Here is a 21,833-nt window from a genome sequence, read left to right as displayed (position 1 = left end):
AAAGAAACTATTTTAGGCATCTCAAATGTCGTAGAAGCATACTTTGGGGAGGCACAAGACTGAGCAGACCACACATAGCTTAAAAGCCTTCATGAATATTAAGGTGTGAATGTGTGTTTGAAGAGAGGGAGTCTGGTTACCCAGACAGACTAAGCTGTACCCCTTTAATTAGATGTGTTTATCCCCAAGAGCACATCTCCAGCTGTCACACGCACACAAAACATGCTACTTGATACCGATAGACCTCGCCAGTGTGCTAACGCTAGTTAGCATTGACTCACGAAACTACCTCAAAACTTCCTTCATACTGGACACAGATACATAAAAACGGTACCAACAAGTTCCTCCGACTCTGGGGAAGTAGATTAAGGGCCATATTGCCAAAAATCCAGAAGTAGCCCTTAAAAAAACATCAAATCTGGTCTGAGAAAAGATCTTTATTTTATAAAAACAGCATTGCCAGTTACATACTCTTACTGAAGAAAATGAAACTTTTCAGAGCCAAGGCATGTTCATCATATTTGTACATGAATAGGCAATGCTACAGAGAAACGACGCATGTGGCAACAATATAAAAAAAATAAAAAGTTGAGTAGTCTCCTTTGCCATTAAAGAAAAGTTACAAAAGCAGAATAAAATAAAAAGTAGAATAGAGATTGCATAATGCTTCACCCACCACTCCCAACAACCATTCAAATCAGAAAACAATATTAAAAACCCAAAACACAGACACAAAATGAAAAGTCAAAGTATATATAAAAAAATAATACAAAAGAATGCTCCCAAAATGTGCTTTTCATTTCCCAGCCTAGTCTATGCTCAAGTCTGGTCCTACCGTCTGTTTATACTTGAGTTACCTCTGAGGAATCCAATTCTCCCGAAACATAAGTGGAATTTCTACAGAAAACCAACCCCTCTTTTTCAACCAATGCCTTTTGGGTCCATACGTACAGCACATTGTTCTGGCTAGTGTAACAGCAAGTACTGACTGAACTAGTGTTATTGTTAGTGGTATAGGAGGTTCAGAGCATTGCTGATAGAACAGACGATTCATGTTTAACATGCGGAACCAAGAATCTGCCAGCTCTATGCAAAAGATTGATCACGGAAGCGTTCCAAAACAATCCACCCTAGGGAACAGGCCCTGGGTCTGTAGTGGGGTTCTGTATAATAGTGTGGGGAATGCATCCCTAGTGTTATAGATTAGTGTTGGAATGTTATCGAGCGTATGAGCAAATGTAGGACTAAGAGCTGTGGTGCTTGTTAACCGTGCATGAACAGTAGCATTCCTGCTACCGGCAACAGCAGCAGCAAAAACCCCACACTCCAATAGGTGTATGAGATCGCACTCTCACAGCCATCCTTAACCACAGACTCAGGGAGGGTTCCAAAAAAATAGCAATGTAAAATATTTTAAATAAAGGTATCACAACAAAAAGAAATAGAGGCAGTTGGTACATCTGTAAAAGCCACAATTGAAAAGAACCGAGACAAGAACAAAAATATTTGCAAAAGGAGTAAAAAAAAAAAAACATGAAAGCACACAAATATGAAGTCCTTAAAAATAAAGAAACAGGCTCATATGGGTTGTTAGTTAAATAAAACCACTCATGCACACACACACAGGTCTCCTGTATGGCGCTCACACACCGGCCTCACACGCTCCTCCCAACTACCCCAAAACCAACCAGCCTGTAATATACCTAGAAAAGGTGAAAATAACTCCTATACAAACATATTCTGAACCTATGAGGATCGAGCCCCATTGGTCCAGCAGCCACGCATGACCTTTCCGCTCACCAATCCCAGTCTGGGTACCACTTAAATTAAAAACAACCCTAAAAAAGGTATAGACACCTTCCTCCCCAATCAAAACATTTCCTCTTTTTATATACAAACACATACCCTACAGATATTAAAAATAAATTCGTCTCAGGATCGAGATGGCAGTAATCCGATTCACGACGATGAAAATAAAAACTTGGATGAGTATGAGGATTCTAACAAACGACAGGACACTCATTGAGCCAAATGTTGGATGTAAGTAACCAGAAAACAGAAATAAACAATGATTGTCAAACAAAGACGATTGCCTTGAGAAAAGGGAATATCAATATAATTTAAATAACAGGGAATATATTTCTGACGCTACTATGGTGTGTGTGTGTGTGTGTTCAGTTTGAGTGTTTAATATCACTCTGATTGCAACACAACCACTTTCTTTGGATGCCAACCCTCAGCCTTGCGATGGAAGGAGAGAAAGAGGGGGATGAGAGAGAGCAAGTCCATGGGTCTCTAGTGTTCTCTGCTCAGCAGTGGCAGGGTTGGGGCAGCTCACCCTGGGTAATGCACACCATCAGTTCTTCTGGAGGAAGAAGACGATGATAAATACTAGGTTATCAGTGCATGTGGTAATATTTAAAAGAGTAAAACAAACCTCACACAAGCCGATTTTGTGGTACGAGTATGTCAGTCTATACACAATATGCCAAAATGCAAGTGCCTAGGGAGTACTGTTAGTTTTAGGCTTTATGATACACCGCAGTGCACAGGCACAAGTCCACACAGCATACTATACCGGTGTGAAAGCCTTCAATCAGTTTTCACTGCGCATTATACTGGGTACAAAAGCAAGGTACTGGAATAATACAATACAGACAGAGTTACAAGAGAAAAGGAATAAGTTATAAGAGAACAGATGGCGATTTAGAGTCCATGCAGGACAAGAGGTGAAACGTACCATGCTGTTACATGCAGGGGAGGGGAGGGGGGGGCTAACCATCGTAGGAGTCCAACAGAGGCAGGGAACCCTTTCTGCCCCCGTACACCCCACGCTGAGACGGCATGAGAGAGAAAGAGAGGTGGTGGAAGAGATACCGTGAGTAGAGGTGACGGTCGTCAACCCGAAAAAGGTTTTTAAAAAGGTGTGAAGGAGAAGGTTAATAGGTTAAAGGTAAGTGTGTTTAAGTTAAAGAAACAAAGGGCGGCGGGGGGGTGTTACCTGTAAAGTGTCTGTGGTGTGGAGGGAGTTGTCCAGAGAGCGTCTCCTCTCCCACTGGTCCAGTGTAGAGCCGGCTTCTAAAGTGGAAGAGCATGAAATCAACATTGATAAACAGTTTCAAAAAAGAATAATTTTATGACAAAAATCTAATCTTTGGGCTCAGCTTTCAGTGTTTCTATGGATACTCACCAGGGCCTAAGTCATTCAGTGGAATCATGTCTCTCTTCGCCCCTGTGGAAATAACAAAAGCCATTACATCCCGCTTGCTTCCCTACAACTCCTACATACTGTATATTTTATATGTCTAACTTCAACTTTCTGTCAAAAGAAGCAAGTCTGACGCAGAAAAAAATGAAATAAAACTATTCCCAGTCTCACCTTTGTCTAGCATTGGCATGGTCGTTTCCTCGTAGGTCCCGTTGGTGCGTGCTGAGGGGCCGTTGGCGGGGGGGTTGAGGTTCACCGTGAAGTCAGTCTTCTTCCAGCCGTCCTTCTCCAGGGGGCGCCGCAGATCCTTATGCCCCCACACCAGCTGCAACACCTGGCCTGCCCCGCGCACCTCCCGCTCGGACCTCTTACTGCAGGACCAATAGACATGCGCTCGGTTAGACGCGCTGTATGGACACACTTTGACCTATCCGTCTCAAACAAACGTGCACACACACAGAACATGCTTGTTAATGAGCTTCAGTTCAACACACACACACACACATACCCGTCCTTATTGATGAGCACCAGTCTCTCGATGCCTTGGGAGGCCCTGAGGGTCTTGGCGGCCTCCAGGCTGTTGCCCAGCACCTCAGTGAGCGTGCTCAGCACAGACACCACCGTCTCCTCAGACAGAGGGCGTGCAGACTGGCTCTGGCCACCCGGCAGGTCTGCCACCAGGTGGGGCACAGCGTGCTTACCTGAGGGAGGACAGGACGGCTCAGATGAGCAACAACAGACGAAATAGTGGCTCTGAAGCAATACAGGAAGGAAAGACCTTTATATATGCTAATGAAGCAGTCTTTCCTCATGTGAAGTTGTGATAACAGGCGACTGATGCACACGCCAACTTACCGAGCAGCTCGCGGTTGCGGTTGTCGATGGCCAGGTTCCTCAGGGCCCCGGACATGGCTCTGACCACACGGTCGTTCCCATGAGCCAGCAGCTCTGCCATCATAGGTAGGCCCTTCTCCAGACGTACCGTGGCCCGGATATACCGGCCATACTGATTGAGAGAGCAAGAGATGGTTAGAACCATTACCATTCTGAACAGAGAAGTCGTCCTGAGGAGAAAGCAGCAACCAACACCATTGTGGTAATGCTATGAAATCAGACAATGAGACACGAGAGGTGGTGGAGATCTCAGTGAAAGGTGAGAGATCAGAGGCTGTCCACTCACAGTCCAGCGTCCGGCACACAGGTTCTGTATGGCTCCGGCTGCTGCCTCGAGCACTGAGGGGTTCTTGCTCTCTCTCAGCAGGGAAGTGTAGACACGCACCACCTCAGGCTGGAACAACAGCTCATAGCCTGGTAGGAAGAGGGATTTTAGGAACGGATTGTATGTGTCGCATGTACGCTGTGCTTTCATATGGCGTTTTTGACTCACCTTTGGCAGGCGTCGTCCTCTTTGGGATATCGACCTGGTCCGCACTCCCGTCATCCGCATCTTTCTGACCTGGAGAGAAACCCAACCATCTAGAGATCATTCTGATTTAAAAAAATTCATTTGAAATCGGTTCCACCTCAGCCATTTTTTAATAAATGCAAATTCCCCTCAATGACATTATGGTATCATGCAAACGTGGCCACTAGTTGAACAGCATGCACTCAGTATGACAAGTCCCACCTACAAAACCTACGGACTAAAGGAAAGGCAATGTTAAGGCCAGCCAGCGTTAAGAAAAGCCCTTGTTCAGCCATAGCGCAATAGGACACTAAGAAGAGAATCTTACCTGTGGAAAACCACTCATCTAAAACAGGACAGGAACAAAAGGAGGAGGACAGAAGGAGAGGGAGGGACGGAGTGTGAAAAACATGAATCCCAGCCACCAACAAGCAAAAACAAAACCAATCAGATCCACAAAGCAGAACGTTTAAAAAAACAAAAAAACAACTCAGCCCCGGGCATCAAAAATAAATAAAAAAGCAGACACTGAGTAGGGTTACGTTTCCACTAACCACAGATTCATCCCCTGTTAATGAGTCAGGACTGGGGCGAGGGTAATCTGATTCGAGATCTGGGGTTAAGGGAAACGTTCTACCTCTAGCCACAGAACACACAGGGTGTATACTATGGCCTTAAAACAGGCCGGTTACTGACCTTTGCCCTTCCGTGAGCCGAAGCAGCTGGCCTTGTTGGATCCGGGGACAGGGCCCTGGTTTAGGGGCGCGGCCTCCAGGTAGCGCTCGCAGCCAGGAACCTCCCGGTGAACCTGATAGGACAGATTTCTCAGCAGACACACACTGTTCTCCACCAACTACACACAGAGAGAGATGGAGAGTGGAGGTTTAAAAGGATCTTTATTCAATCATGTATATTGCAAAATACATATTTTTTATGTACCACCCCAAAAATTACGTAATCAGATCTAAGCAATAAATTACCTTGTTGTCCACATCTTTGCGGTTGATCTGTGATTGGACAATGTACATGAGCGAGTCCACCAATCCCGTGCACTCTCTCAGCTTCCGCCTGGCCTCGCTACGTTCTGAGCTCACGTTCCTGAACAAGAAAAGAAAATATGACATTAAAATGGTTTATATTTCCCCTCAGATCCAATAGCTATTCACGCTGCCTTCATCTCCTCCGCTGATCGCCAGCCCTCCATTTCCTCTCCATCCACGTGCCTCAGACAGCCAGCCGTGTTGGTGAGGGCCGTCTCCCACTCCAGGTGGCGTGGTTTGAGGCTCTCTTCTCCTCCGTCACGCCCTCTCTCCCAGCCAGAGTGCGGCACCATCACCTCGTCAGAGAGGGCGTGTAACGCGTGGTCCACGATCTCCATCTTCACCGAGTCGTGAGACGAAAGGTTCCACAGTGTGCCTGAGGAAGAAGAGAACGCATTCTTCAGCGTTTTTCATGACTCTCTGTTCTCGGAGTCCAATCGCAAAGTACAGGTAACTGCCAAAACAATGTCAACAAGGCCAGCATGTATAAAAATGATTCCTGGTCATGTATAAAAATGATGGGCAGGCCATTATTTTGGCCACCGTGGCTATGCGCCCATCGGATGATAATGCCCCCATCCACAGGGCATGAGTGGTCACAGCGGTTTGAGGAGCATGAAAATGTAAACCATAGTCGTCTCCGGTCTCTAGATCTCAAACCAATTCTGGAGCGGCGCCTGAAACCTTCCAGCAAAACACCAAAAATGATGGAATTTCTTGTGGAAAAATGGCGCAATACTCCAAGAGTCTCCAGACATGTAGAATCTATGCTGTTCTGACTCGTGGTGTTGCCATTATTTTGGCAGTTACTTATGTATAGAAAACATTAAAAACACCAGCTCTTTTCATGACAGACTGACCAGGTGAATCCATGTGAATGCTATGATCCCTTATTGAGGTCACTTGTTAAATCCACTACAATCAGTGTAGATGAAGGGGAGGAGACAGGGGGTAAAAGGATTTTTAAGCCTCGAGACAATTGAGACATGGATTGTTGCACGTGTGCCATTCAGAGGGTGAATAGGAAAAACAAAAGATTTAAGTGACTTTGAATGGGGTAGCAGGTGCCAGGTACACCGGTTTGAAGGTGTCAAGAACTTCAACGCTGATGCGTTTAAGCTCAACCGTTTCTCGTGTGTATCAAGAACGGTCCACCACCCAAAGGACATCCAGCCAACTGCGAGAAGCAGCGAGTCAACATGGGCCAGCATCCCTGTGGAACGCTTTCGACACCTGGTGGAGTCCATGCCCTGAGGCTCAATATTAGGAAGGTGTTCTTAATGTTTGGTATACTCAGTGTAGGTTCTAGAGTTGAAGTAGACTAGGAATGCTACATGATCGTACTGGTGTCGCTGTCCCACAAGTAGTACAGGAATAGAAAGGCAGGATTCTCCCGAAACGTAAACTGGGTGCTGCGCCACCTTGTGGACAGGCTGTGCCACTATGTAAAAATACATTTTAAAAACACGATTTGTCATCATTTAAGGCTCTAGATTGCAGGAAATGGCAGTTACACATGTTCAAAAACACAAGCCCTTCTGGGCCTTCCCCCTGCCTTACTCATAAGCACCACCTCGTTAGAGAAAAGAAACCTGTAGCGCAAATGATAGAGAACAGACATAACGGTAGTACTACCTGTAATGGTGTCTGTGAGGTCCTGCTCTCTGGCCTTCCTCAGTAGCCTGACTAAGGCTGGGATGCCGTCACAGTTCTTGATGGCGATCTTGTTGTCGTGGTCTCGTCCGTATGAGATGTTCTTGAGCGCCCCGCAGGCCGAGTGGTGCACGTCCTTCTTGGGGTTGTCCAGCAACGAGACCAGAGCGGGGATCCCCTTCAAACGACGCACCTCCGACTTCACCTACAGACACACGCCACCGGCATGGTCACACACCAAACCCATTTTAAAAACACACGCTGACAGCAGTGCTGTCACACTCGCAATATTCATCATTTCAAAACAAAAATCGGTGTTTGCAGGTATACAAAGCATTGCGTTTTACCTTGTCGTTCTTGAAGGTGAGGTGCTGGAGGAAAGCAGCGGCGTTGGTTTTGACCGGGTCCAGTCGGTAGTTCAACATGGCGATGACCTCCGGAAGCTCCGGTTGTCGCCAGGAAGTAGGCGGGCCCTTCCTCAGGGTGCTGTCCAATGACGCCATGCTTCCCCTCTCCATTGCCATGTTGACGCCCCAGGTGTAGGGGTCGACTCCTCCCATGTCCCCGTCCAAAGTGTCCTCGCAACTCCTAAGGGACCAATGGAAGTTCAGACGGGAGTGTGTTGTGTGTAGGTGGTTCAGTGGGAGTGTGTGTAGGTGGTTCAGTGGGAGTGTGTGTAGGTGGTTCAGTGGGAGTGTGTGTAGGTGGTTCAGTGGGAGTGTGTGTAGGTGGTTCAGTGGGAGTGTGTGTAGGTGGTTCAGTGAGAGTGTGTGTGTCGGTATCAGAGTATTGCGTACATGCACACTGATAAGAGTGATTTGGGTGTGTGCTGTTACCCAGGGATCATGGGTGTGTCTCTGTCTGTGTGTGCGTTTGTACCGGAGCCTGCGTCTGTCCAGTCCTCCAGGGCCTGGTCCTAGTCGTGGCATGGTGCCGTACCCTGGGTGCATGGGAGGAGGAGCCATACTATACTCCATATCATCATATCCCAGACTCCTCTGGTCATCGTCCACACCAAAGTGGGCCTGGTGGGCGTAGCGCATGCCCCCCAGCTCCAGGGCACTGCCCACACCCCTCACCCCTCGCCCCACCTGGGGCTGGGCTGCGTAGGGGTCCAGCTGCTGTCTGCTGGGGGCGCGGTACCCAGAGTCCAGGGTCCTGTACCCATCCGCAGGTCTGGAGAAGAGGGGGAGAAGATCAATTTATCCCAAAGATCAGGTCATCTTCACAAAGGAACACTCATCGAGAAGCCTTTCTTTACAGTGCTCTTTAGCACGTCTACAAACTTTACAGTCTGTCTGACCTGTAGCGGTCGTCCATGCGTGCCTCTGCTCAGGCTGGCGTAGGCCTCGGAGGGTGGGGCGGTCCTGTAGTCGTCGTACCCCCCCGCGGGGCCGTAGTGGTAGTTCCTGGGGACCGTGGCTGTGGGGTAGTCCCCCCCTCCAGCCTGCCTGTAGGTACGGTCCAGAGTGGCACTGTAACCGCCCATACCTGAGACAGACAGTCCTCCGTCGATGGACATCGAATCAGAGGGAAGGACGGTACGCGAGGTGATCACCTTCTTCATCTGAAGAAGAGGAAGTACATCACGATGAGACAGGAAGTTGTGGATAATATTTTGTTCGCCATGGAGGAAGTTATTTTCAGTTACATATCAGTTACAGTAGAAAGTGTGTGTGTCTCCATACCGCGTTCCCTGCCCTCCGTCCATTTGTTCCATCGTCTGAGAAGACAGACTGTACGTCCTGTGAATCATCTTCTGGTGTGCAGCTCTCGTCTAGAACGCCATGCACTGGGTCCACCATCCTGTACTGTAATAAACACACACAATGTTACACACACACACACACACACAGAACATCTCACACCCAACCAGCACACACATACACTCACCTGTGTCCCGTTGATGTATCCCTCACTCAGTTTCAGTCGTTCTATGTCTGCCTCCCCCAGGCGCCCGTTCTGAGTAGGAGAGAGCAACAGTCAACCGAGAGAACACAATCAAATTCACAGGCGTCTTCAGAGACAGAGGATCTAACTGGGCTATGTCGCCTAACAACCACCCCAACACTGCTGACATCATGACACATTAACCAAACTGACCCAGTTCTCAGTACCTCACCGTCATGGGCCATATCTGAAAATGTTGATAATGCATCCTTCTGCCTTCTTTGAGGTAATCAATGACCCCACCATTGCCTTTCACCACTCGTTTTATGTTAGATCACTTTAATGAAGGCAGGAGGATACAGGCAAAAATGCTGGGCATGTGCTGCACACTTTAGATGTGTGGCTGGGTGTAATGCCTGCTCTGTCCACAAGGGGTCAGGCCAGTTCCACCACAATATAGGAGCCGGGGAGAAAAGGAATATTTCCCTTCAAATTCTAAAGCCGTTACGGTAACAAGTTAACAACAGCAAATGTCTTAAGTGTCGAGAGAGCTGTGTATGCGTGTTTTGGCGTCTAACCTTGGAATGATACATTGTTATAAACAAGGGACACACTGAGAAAGGCAACACAGACCCAACGGTAGTCATGAGACATTGCTTAGCACGCTGCGAGACTAAAAATGGAAGAGGAGACTGACAACCTAAAACATGCCAATTAGCCCTGCTAGGATTATAAAAGCAAACGGCAACCCCATTCATCTTCCCTATCAGCTGATGTTTACTCAGTAAAAAAAAAAAAACACTTCTCCATGTCTCTTCAGGGCTCTAATAGCATGGTAAAGCATACGAGCATATGATCAACATGGTCACCTATGAGAATCACATTAGAAGGCACCGCATCGAGTTGATACTGTGTACTGGCTTAAAACGACGGCATCTTCCACAACATTTTAGGTGGTGGAACAAGGCTGCATGCATGACAACATCCTTCCAGGTACAGTCTGGACAACGTGTTGGAGCGAAGATGACGATAGCTTGAATTCCATGGTATGTAAGGGTGGTATGAAGGCTTTGGGTTGCGGGTACGGCAAGTGATGCTGGAGTTATGCAGAGGTGCGAGATGCATAACGCGCGGTAATGTTAAAGCTGTAGCGATATCTAAACAGTGTGTTAAAGGACAAGGGCTGAATTGCAACACACACAGTTAAACCAAACACAATCCAGAGTGCTGGTTGAGGTGGAGGAGCGGAGCGGTGGATTAGGGGGTTGGATGTGATGGGTGGAGGAGGGTGATAACGGTAATCACTAGATGGAGGGATGGGATAGAAGGACAGATGAGGGATATGTGAACAGATGGATGACTGGTCTTTCGCCTGAATCTAGAAAGAGGCTTAGGAAAGGCGCAGGCCACTAACAAAGTGTATTTGGGGGTTGGGAGGAAATTTCCCCTGGGGAAATGGGGTGTTACCTGTGTGTGGGGGAGGGTGTGGGACGGGGGGCTGGTGAGGCGTACCCTCCTCCTCTCCTCTTCCAGCGCTCTGGTCAGCTGCTCAAACTGCACCTCCTGCTCCCTCACCGACTCCAGCAGAGCCGCGGCGCTCTCACACTGCTCCATACACTCTAGAGAGAACGGCGTTACACACACGGACGCGCCCACTACAGTGAGACGTTGCACATGGACACGCCATACACTACAGAGAGAAAACGACAGGCTCCTCCATAGCATACAGCTCTAAAGCAAAGAGCAGGACGCCTCAAATCTCATGAAATCCCTGAGAGGTTTGACCAGCTGTCAAAGACAGAAGAGCAGAGATACAGACCTTCACCAGGGGGGCGTGGCTTTGGAGAAGAGGTGAGAGGTCAGGCCAAGGTCAAACGGTTGAGCCCTAGTTACGGGGGCTCATGGGTAGAGTAGATGTAGGTCACCAAACCACAAGGCCCAGAAAGAAGAGGATGTACAGGGATAAATAAACTGCAGAGGGACAGAGAGAGAAAGAGAAGTAAAGAGTGAAAATCTGATATTTACAGTTGAATATTGCAGTAAGAGGGTTGCTGAACAACACTTGAGTATGGCGTTACACGCTGCTGTGAAAAGAAAACGCACTCCTAAAGAAAACAGTTATGCGAATACTACCTATGGTGTGCATTGGCTACCCCTCCAAACACAAAGCAACGGACACACCTATATTGCACAGTAGCTGTGGCTCAGCTGAGGCTGCAGCGCTTTTCTGGGTCAGACGAAACACACCGTCAGCAGAGAGACGAGAACACCAACTCCCAGGAGCCTCCTCTCCTTTGTTTGATGCCCTCCAGTACTGCTCGCCCGTCTCTCCCCCAGCCTATTCCTCACTCACTCTCCAAAGCTCCCCATCAGCCCTTTTCTCTCCAATCCCCCCCACCCCCTCTGCAAATGTCCCCTCTCCTTCTCTGTGTCAGTTTCGTTCTATTGCCAGCCTCTGTTCAGAGCACACAATAGAATGGACTAGATGTCACGAAGTATAATCAGAGGCAGACAGGCTCAGATGGGCAGTAGTAATTCCTCTCATCTGCTGACAGAACATCTCAAGCACCACCTGGTTCGTGGTTTAAAAAGTTACTATGGGGTAAATCCATTTGAATTCAGTCACTTTTTGACAGCACCCCATTTGATTTGAACAAAACCTTCCATTCAGAATTCCTTTAACTTCTTGCGTCGAGCAATCCCGGATCCGGGATTCTATTTATAGCCTCAAGCTCATTAGCATAACGCAACATTAACTATTCATGAAAATCGCAAATGAAATTAAATAAATATATTTGCTCTCAAGCTTAGACTTTTGTTAACAACACTCATCTCAGATTTTCAAAATATGCTTTTCAACCATAGCTAAACAAGCATTTGTGTAAGAGTGTTGATAGCTAGCATAGCTATAAGCCTAGAATTCAGCCAGCAACATTTTCACAAAAACAAGAAAATCATTCAAATAAAATAATTTACCTTTGAAGAACTTCAGATGTTTTCAATGAGGAGACTCAGTTCGATAGCAAATGTTCAGTTTTTCAAAAAAATGTTATTTGTGTAGGACAAATCGCTCCGTTTTGTTGACGTTTGGCTATGAAAAAAACCTGTATCCAGTTATAGCCCCAAGCTCATTAGCATAACGTAACGTTAACTATTTATGAAAATCGCAAATTAAATGAAATGAATGTGCTAGCTCTCAAGCTTAGCCTTTTCTTAACAACACTGTCATCTCAGATTTTCAAAATATGTTTTTGAACCATAGCAAAACAAGCATGTGTAAGATTATTGATAGCTAGCGTAGCATTTAGCGTAGCATTTAGTGGGCAACATTTGCACAAAAACCAAAAAAGGATTCAAATAAAATCATTTACCTTTGAAGAACTTCAGATATTTTCAATGAGGAGACTCAGTTACATAGCAAATCTTCAGTTTTTCCTGAAAGATTCTTTGTGTAGGAGAAATCGCTCCGTTTTGTACATCACGTTTGGGTACCAAAACAAAACGAAAATTCAGTCATCAAAACGGCGAACTGTTTTCCAAATTAACTCCATAATATCGACTGAAACACGGCAAACGCTGTTTAGAATCAATCCAATGTGATTTTCACATATCTCTTCATTGATATATCGTCCGTGATAGTCTCCTTTCTCCGGTGAATCGCTTGGAAAAAGACGTGCAGTTGAAGATGACGCACCAATTTTGACGGAGGACACCAGGCAGACACCTGGCAAATGTAGTCTCTTAAGGTCAATCTTCCAATGATATGCCTACAAATACGTCACAATGCTGCAGACACCTTGGGGAAACGATAGATCGGGCAGGCTCATTCCTTGCGCATTCACAGCCATATACATTTACATTTACGTCATTTAGCAGACGCTCTTATCCAGAGCGACTTACAAATTGGTGAATTCACCTTCTGACATCCAGTGGAACAGCCATAAGAAGACAATGAAAAACAGAGCCTCAAAAATCCTACTCATTTCCGGGTTGAAGTTTCATCTTGGTTTTGCCTGTAGCATCTGTTCTGGGGCACTCACAGACAATATATTTGCAGCTCTGGAAACGTCAGTGTTTTCTTTCCAAAGCTATCAATTATATGCATAGTCAAGCATCTTTTTGTGACAAAATATTGCGCTTAAAACGGGCACGTCTTTTTATCCAAAAATGAAATAGCGCCCCCATAGATGTAACAGGTAACCTCTTGATGCTATGGGGGCGCTATTTCATTTTTGGATAAAAAGACGTGCCCGTTTTAAGCGCAATATTTTGTCACAAAAAGATGCTCGACTATGCATATAATTGATAGCTTTGGAAAGAAAACACTGACGTTTCCAGAACTGCAAAGATATTTTCTGTGGGTGCCCTAGAACGGGCTACAGGCAAACCAAGATGAAACGGCATCCAGGAAACCAGCAGGATTTTTGAGGCTCCGTTTCCATTGTCTCCTTATATGGCTGTGAATGCGAGAGGAATGAGCCTGCCCTTTCTGTCGTTTCCCCAAGGTGTCTGCAGCATTGTGACGTATTTGTAGGCATATCATTGGAAGATTGACCTTAAGAGACTACATTTTCCAGGTGTCCGCCCGGTGTCCTCCGTCGAAATTGGTGCGTCTTTTTCAGCTGCTGGTATTTTTCCATGCGATTCTGAGGGGAAAGCAGGCTTCCACGAACTGCATATCAATGAAGAGATATGTGAAAAAACACCTTGAGGATTGATTCTAAACAACGTTTGCCATGTTTCGGTCGATATTATGGAGTTCATTTGGAAAAAGTTTGACGTTTTGGTGACTGAATTTTCAGTTCGGTGGCCAAATGTGATGTACAAAACGGAGCGATTTCTCCTACACAAAGATTCTTTCAGGAAAAACTGAACATTTGCTATGTAACTGAGAGTCTCCTCATTGAAAACATCCAAAGCTTTTCAAAGGTAAATGATTTTATTTATTTGGTTATCTGTTTTTTGTGAAAATGTTGCGTACTAAATGCTACTCAAAATGCTAAGCTAGCTTAGCATACTCTTACACAAATTAGTGATTTGCTATGGTTCAAAAGCATATTTTGAAAATCTGAGATGACAGTGTTAAGAAAAGGCTAAGCTTGAGAGCAGGCGCATTATTTTCATTTTATTTGCGATTTTCAGAAATCGTTAACGTTGCGTTATGCTAATGAGTCTGAGGCTTTATTCACGATCCTGGACCCGGGATGGGGAGTATCAAGAGGTTATTAAGTTGTCAGAAAGTGACTATTAGCCAAAACATGACACCCACCCTGCATTCAAGAGAATCTGGTCTCAACCGATGGAGGGCAAAACAAATAAGATCTCAGATTATGTCAAATAGGTCTTTAGATCAGCGGTTACAAAACGTCATTTAAAGATAAGTTTGACAACCCTGCTTGTAAACTTTGAAATGATAGTAAACTCTGTTTCTTTTCCAGTGATGAAGACATGGTAAGTTGGGGTGTGCAAAATGGGTCGACTTAAGAGCACCTTTATCTCGCAAATGTTTTGGCATTCAGTTCCAAAAAGACCCTTACTTTCTGACAACTTCTTCCATTGGCAAACATGTATGGAAAAGTTGTGTTTAAATCAAAGTTGTTTAAATCAAAAGGGATGCCGTCAAAAAATGATTGTGTATTGCGCCTTTGAATTCAAACAAGCACAGACAAACACCTGTCAAACTGGTTTGGGTAAGGAGGGACACATTTCACCATCTTGACACAGACAACTCTTGCTACATCACTACTAGAGCTGGGAATTGCCAGGGACCTCACAACACAATATAATTTTATCACAATCCTTAAGTGCGAATACGACATGTATTGCGATTTGATGTTCCAAACATATTTCTCACTATAAGTCTGCTAGCTAATGCTACTTAGCAACAATATTTATTTTTTTTAACAAAACGTTACTTGCAGTCGAAGTGATATGTAACTAGGGGTGTAACGGTAAACATACCGAACCGTTGTTTGTACCGAACCGTTCGGTATGGGGACCTTTGTTCGGTCCACACTATCAACGCAAATGAATACCTCAAAATAACAAACAAAAATAGGCTATGCCTATGCGCGCATTATAATAAAAATTATAATCTTAACTGCCGCATTTCAAACGGTCCTTTTGTGAGGCGCAGTCGGGGGCCCAGTTCTGTAAGATGGCGAGTGGTGGGGCAGATAAACCAGGAGGATCCGCAATCATCGTTAAATCTCCAGTTTGGGAACATTTTGGCTTCCCAGTAGATTGCAATGGCGATGGACAGTGTGTTGTGGATAGAACGTTACAACAGTACGTCGCCATTACTCAACTAGAGTAGCCTAGGTGTTTAAACACAATAGGTGTTTATTGCCGCGGATATACACCCATTCTCCGTGGTTGAGTGTGTGTGTGGGGGGGGGGGGGGGGGGTCAGTACCTCCTGAAAGTGCTCGAGCCACGTTGCGAACTTCTCTCGCACCCATTCCAGCAAATAGGTAGTGCCTGCTCTATACAAGCAAGCCAAAGCTGAAGTTATCAATGACTTGGCCAATACACCCTGTGTTGCGCTCACTACAGATGGATGGACCTCCAGCGCTTCAGAGAGCTACTTAATAGTGACAGACCATCACATTATGAGAGGCATCGCGCTACAGACATGCCCCGTTTATGAGTCACACGTGAGCATATTTTTCTCTTTGTAAGAAAAACATAGTATAGACCTAAACAATGTCTGCGCCGTGATTATATCGATTTCACACGCATAATGCACTTTATTTTAGTAGTTGTTTTTGATAAGTAAATCGTGTGTTTTCACAATGAGGAACACCTAAACAAAAATTTAATTAAAAATTAACTAGTTACGGTTGGCATTTTATTTTCCAGCTGTACTGAAGCCGAACCGTCACCCCAAACCCGCAAATAGTACCTTGTGTTTAGTGAACTGTTACACCCCTATAAACGTAACTATTCCCCCCATCACCTCTCTCAAGAGCAGTGGTTCAGGCAACAAGGACCCGCATATACACTTTGTGCAGCAGGTGTGTGAAAAAGATCAGATCTACACCGCGATGGGGACGTGTCGACAAGGGGTAATACGGAGGAACAGAGGTGTATTGTGACATGGGAAGCGGGGGAGGAGGCTGACTCACAGTTTCACCTGTGGAGGACAGTGAGTGTGTGAATGAGTGAGAGAAAGAAAAAGACAGAGAGGCAGAGATGAGGACAGACGGAACTTGATGAGTAGGACTGCCCTTTAAACAGTAGAAATAGGACCTCTAGCTGCCTCATCTGGTGACTCACAAGCACCTCCTCCAACCACGTTCTGTCGTCTTGTACAAGCCGGTTTCCCCCCCTTCCGCTCAGCGATGTATGTGGGTGTGAGAAGAAAAAGAAAAGGAGTTAGGGAGGATGACTGGCGGAGGAATATTTCTCAAGCGGGTTGCTTTATTTTGGAAGAGAAGTGGACCAGAAACAGAGATGAACGTGAAGGGAATTGATGAGGACTGATGACATTTCAAAACACACACACACACACACACACAGAGCCAAAGGCCACTGCCCACCTGCACAAACACCTGTCCAGTAACACATGCCCTTATATGGGCAGCCTCAGGACAGCAGCACAGAACCGTTAACTACCTTACGGTTGGAATGAGAAGGAGGGTTAATGAGGGTGAGGAGTAAGAGAGAAAGATGACTAAAAGCATAGCTCACATTGACCCAACCCAATTGAATACACCCAACACCAGCGGTATTCAACTCTTAACCCTATGAGGTCTGGAGCCTGCTGGTTTTCTGAGCTAACTGATAAATTGCAAAAACCTGGTCAGGGTCACAGACAATCACAGATTACAAAGAGAAAACCAGCCACGTCGCAGACAACGACGTCTAGCTCCAAGACAAGCTAAACACCTTCTCCTGCTTTGAGGATAACAGTGCCACCGACGCGGCCCACTCCCGAGGACTGTGGGCCCTCATTCACCATGGCCGATGTGAGTAAAACCCTCGCAAGGCTGCAGGCCCAGACAGCATCCCTAGCCACATCATCAGAGCATGTGCAGAACAGCTGGCTGGAGTGTTTACGCAGAAATTTAATCTCTCCCTATCCCAGTCTGATGTCCCCACTTGCTTCAAGATGGCCACCATGATTCCTGTACCCAAGAAAGCAAAAGGTAACTGAACTAAATTAATATCGCCACTTAACACTCACTTCTGTCATCATGAAGTGCTTTGAGAGGCTAGTTAACCTCTTGAAACTCTAGGGGCGCTATATCATTTTTGGATATAATTGGTAGCTTTGGAAAGAAAACACTCTGACGTTTCCAGAACTGCAAAGATATTTTCTGTGCGTGCCCTAGAACGTGAGCTACAGGCAAAACCAAGATGAGACGGCATCCAGGAAATGAGCAGGATTTTTGAGGCTCTGTTTTCCATTGTCACCTTATATGGCTGTGAATGCGAGAGGAGTAAGTCTGCCCTTTCTGTCGTTTCCCCAAGGTGTCTGCAGCATTGTGACGTATTTGTAGGCATATCATTGGAAGATTGACCATAAGATTCCACATTTACCAGGTGTCCGCCCGGTGTCCTGCGCCGAAATTGGTGCGCTAGTCAGCTGCAAGTATTTTTCCACAGAATTCAGAGAAGAATGCAGGCTTCCACGAACAATATATCAATGAAGAGATGTGAAAAAACACCTTGAGGATTGATTCCAAACAACGTTTGCCATGTTTCGGTCGATATTATGGAGTTAATTCGGAAAAAGTTTGACGTTGTAGGTGACTGAATTTTCGGTTCGTTTCGGTAGCCAAATGTGATGCACAAAACGGAGCGATTTCTCCCACACAGACGCTTTCAGGAAAAAACTGCGCATTTGCTATGTAACTGAGAGTCTCCTCATTGAAAACATCCAAAGCTCTTCAAAGGTAAATGATTTTATTTATTTGGTTATCTGGTTTTTCTGAAAATGTTGCGTGCTAAATGCTACTCAAAATGCTAAGCTAGCTTAGCATACTCTTACACAAATTAGTCAATTGCTATGGTTCAAAAGCATATTTTGAAAATCTGAGATGACAGTGTTGTTAAGAAAAGGCTAAGCTTGAGAGTAGGCGCATTATTTTCATTTTATTTGCGATTTTCAGAAATCGTTAACGTTGCGTTATGCTAATGAGCCTGAGGCTTTAATCACGATCCCGGATCCGGGATGGGGAGTTTCAAGAGGGATCATATCACCTCTACCTTGCACCCTAGACCCACAGACAATGCAGTCGCCATTGCACTGCCCTATCCAACTGGTCAATAGGAATACCTACGTCAGAATGCTGGACATTGACTATAGCTCAGCATTCAACACCATAGTGCCTTCCAAGGTCGGGGGCCTGGGTATGAACCTCACCTTGTGCAACTGGGTCCTGGACTTCCTGACGGGCCACCCCCAGGTGATGAAGGTAAGAAACACCTCCACTTCACCGATCTTCACCACAGGGACCCCACAAGGGTGCGTGCTCAGCCCACTCATGTACTCCCATGACTGCATAGCCATGCACGCCTCCAACTCAATCAAGTTTGCAGACAACGGTAGTAGGCCAGATTAACAACAATGACAAGACAGCCTACAGGGAGGTGGTGAAGGGTGTGTCTCACTCACTCTCTCAGGGAGCATGCCCCCAATCCACATGAATGGGAACGCATTGGAGAAGGTCGAAAGCATTAACTGGAAATGGTTCACACAGACAGCGCAGTGAAGGCGCAACAGCGTCTCTTCAACCTCAGGATGCTGAAGAAATTTGGCTTGTTATCTAAAACACTCAAACTTTAACAGATGCACAATTCAGAGCATCCTGTGGGGCTATATCACCACCTGGTTTGGCAACTGCACCGCCTGCAACTGCAGGGCTCTCCAGAGGGTGGTACGGTCTACCCAACGCATCACCGGGGGCACACTGCCTGCCCCCCTGGACACCTACAGCACCTGATATCCAAGAAAGGCCAAAGAGATTAACATCAACCTCCTGAGCCACGGCCTGTTCAACCTGCCATCATCCAGAAGGAGGTCAGTACAGGTGCATCAACACTGGGACCAAGAGACAGAAAAACAACTTCAAGGACAGACAAATAGCCATCACTAGCCGGCTACCACCCGGCTACTCACCCCTGCACCTTAGAGGCTGCTGCCCGATATACAGTGGGGCAAAAAAGTATTTCACAGTCAGCCACCAATTGTGCAAGTTCTCCCACTTAAAAAGATGAGGACTGTAATTTTCATCATAGGTACACTTCAACTATGACAGACAAAATGAGAAAAGGAAAAGTAGGATTTTTAATGAATTTATTTTCAAATTATGGTGGAAAATAAGTATTTGGTCACATACAAACAAGCAAGATTTCTGGCTCTCACAGACTAGTAACTTCTTTAAGAGGCTCCTCTGTCCTCCACTCGTTACCTGTATTAATGGCACCTGTTTGAACTTATCAGTATAAAAGACACCTGTCCACAACCTCAAACAGTCACACGCCAAACTCCACTATGGAGTTTGACCAAAGAGCTGTCAAAGGACACCACAAAGACCAAAGAGCTGTCAAAGGACACCACAAACAAAATTGTAGACCTGCACCAGGCTGGGAAGACTGAATCTGCAATAGGTAAGCAGCTTGGTTTGAAGAAATCAACTGTGGGAGCAATTATTGGGAAATGGAAGACATACAAGACCACTGATAATCTCCCTCGATCTGGGGCTCCACACAAGTCTCACCCCGTGCGGTCAAAATGATCACAAGAACGGTGAGCAAAAATCCCAGAACCACACAGGGGGACCAAAGCCTACCATCAGTAACACACTACGCCGCCAGGGACTCAAATCCTGCAGTGCCAGACGTGTCCCCCTGCTAAAGCCAGTACATGTCCAGGCCCGTCTGAAGTTTGCTAGAGAGCATTTGGATGATCCAGAAGAAGATTGGGAGAATGTCATATGGTCAGATGAAACCAAAATATAACTTTTTGGTAAAAACTCAACTTGTCATGTTTGGATGCAACTCAGCATTCTTTAACCTCCAAACACCACCATACCTACTGTGAAGCATGGGGGTGGAAACATTATGCTTTGGGGCTGTTTTCCTGCAAAGGGACCAGGACGACTGATCTGTGTAAAGGAAAGAATGAATGGGGCCATGGATCGTGAGATTTTGAGTGAAAAGGGCATTGAAGATGAAAAGTGGCTAGGTCTTTCAGCATGACAATGATCCCAAACACACCACCCGGGCAACGAAGGAGTGGCTTCGTAAGAAGCATTTCAAGGTCCTGGAGTGGCCTAGCCAGTCTCCAGATCTCAACCCATAGAAAATATTTGGAGGGAGTTGAAAGTCCATGTTGCCCAGCAACAGCCCCAAAACATCACTGCTCTAGAGGAGATCTGCATGGAGGAATGGGCCAAAATACCAGCAACAGTGTGTGTGAACCTTGTGAAGACTTGACCTCTGTCATTGCCAACAAAGGGTATATAACAAAGTATTGAGATAAACTTGTGTTATTGACCAACTACTTATTTTCCACCATAATTTGCAAATAAATTCATTAAAAATCCTACATTGTGATTTTCTGGATTTTTTTCTCATTTTGTCTGTCATAGTTGAAGTGTACCTATGATGAAAATTACAGGCCTCATTTTTAAGTGGGAGAACTTGCACACAATGGGTGGATGACAATACTTTTTTGCCCCACTGTACATAGACATGGAATCACTGGCAATTTAAAAAAATGTTTACATACTGCTTTACTCATTTCATATGTATATACACTGTATTCTATTTAGTCAATGCCACGCCGACATTGCTTGTCCAAATATTTATATATTACTTAATTCCATTCTTTTAGATTTGTGTATTGTTCGATACTACTGCACTGTCGCTACACCTGCAATAAACATCCGCTAAGTGTGTGTACGTGACCGAGTTTAGAAATCCCTGGCCAAGGCCAAAACGTTCTCTCCCAGACTCATGGAGAGAACATTTGGAAAGTAAGCAAAGTAACCAGTCCACCCAGTATGCATAACAATACAGCCCTAGGCTAGACCAATTATGTACCATTACGGATAATCAACCGTGAATGACGTCTGAGAAAGTTAGACTCACATATAACAACCCTGTCCCCAACAGGTAATCTTCCCTGTTATTGTAACGGTGAGCAGTTAGCATGTCTTGGGGGTATGAAATGTGTGCGTCTCCAACAATAGACACAAGAAATGATAATTACATCAACTTTTCAAAGCGCTGGTAATGGTGTTCAGGTTTCTATCGACTGAAGCATGTGCAGAACCATGTAAACACGAGCTCAGCAAGTATACATGAGTCTCCTGCATGCATTTGTATCTTGTGCACATGCATCAGCTGCTAGAAATCTGAACGCACTACCAGCACTTTGAAAAGTTTGTAATTATTCTTTCCTGTGGATAGATTGTCTCACATTCTTAACGCCAAAAGGACCAACTGCACAGACAACTGGTAAAGTACATTAAAATATCTTTATTCAACATTGTATTGTAAAAGGTTGTGAGAGGAAACTCCTACCCGGTGTAGAATGCAATGCAATGTCGGGATTTCAGGCAAGTTGCCAGTCATTGATCTACAAGTCACTTTGCATGCAGAATGACTCCGCTACTGATGTCGCC

The 21,833-nt window shown here is 45.6% G+C and overlaps 1 pseudogene; it reads right to left on the bottom strand.

The window, feature by feature from the left end:
* Positions 1-422: 422 nt before the first annotated feature.
* LOC135545910 (catenin delta-1-like) overlaps positions 423-21,833 on the bottom strand; it is a 34,514-nt pseudogene continuing 13,103 nt past the window's right edge.

The sequence above is a fragment of the Oncorhynchus masou genome, chromosome 9, assembly GCF_036934945.1.
Source record: "Oncorhynchus masou masou isolate Uvic2021 chromosome 9, UVic_Omas_1.1, whole genome shotgun sequence".
NCBI classification, from domain to species: domain Eukaryota; kingdom Metazoa; phylum Chordata; class Actinopteri; order Salmoniformes; family Salmonidae; genus Oncorhynchus; species Oncorhynchus masou.
Note: the sequence above shows the minus strand (reverse complement) of the source record. Positions and strands in the feature narration are given on the sequence as shown.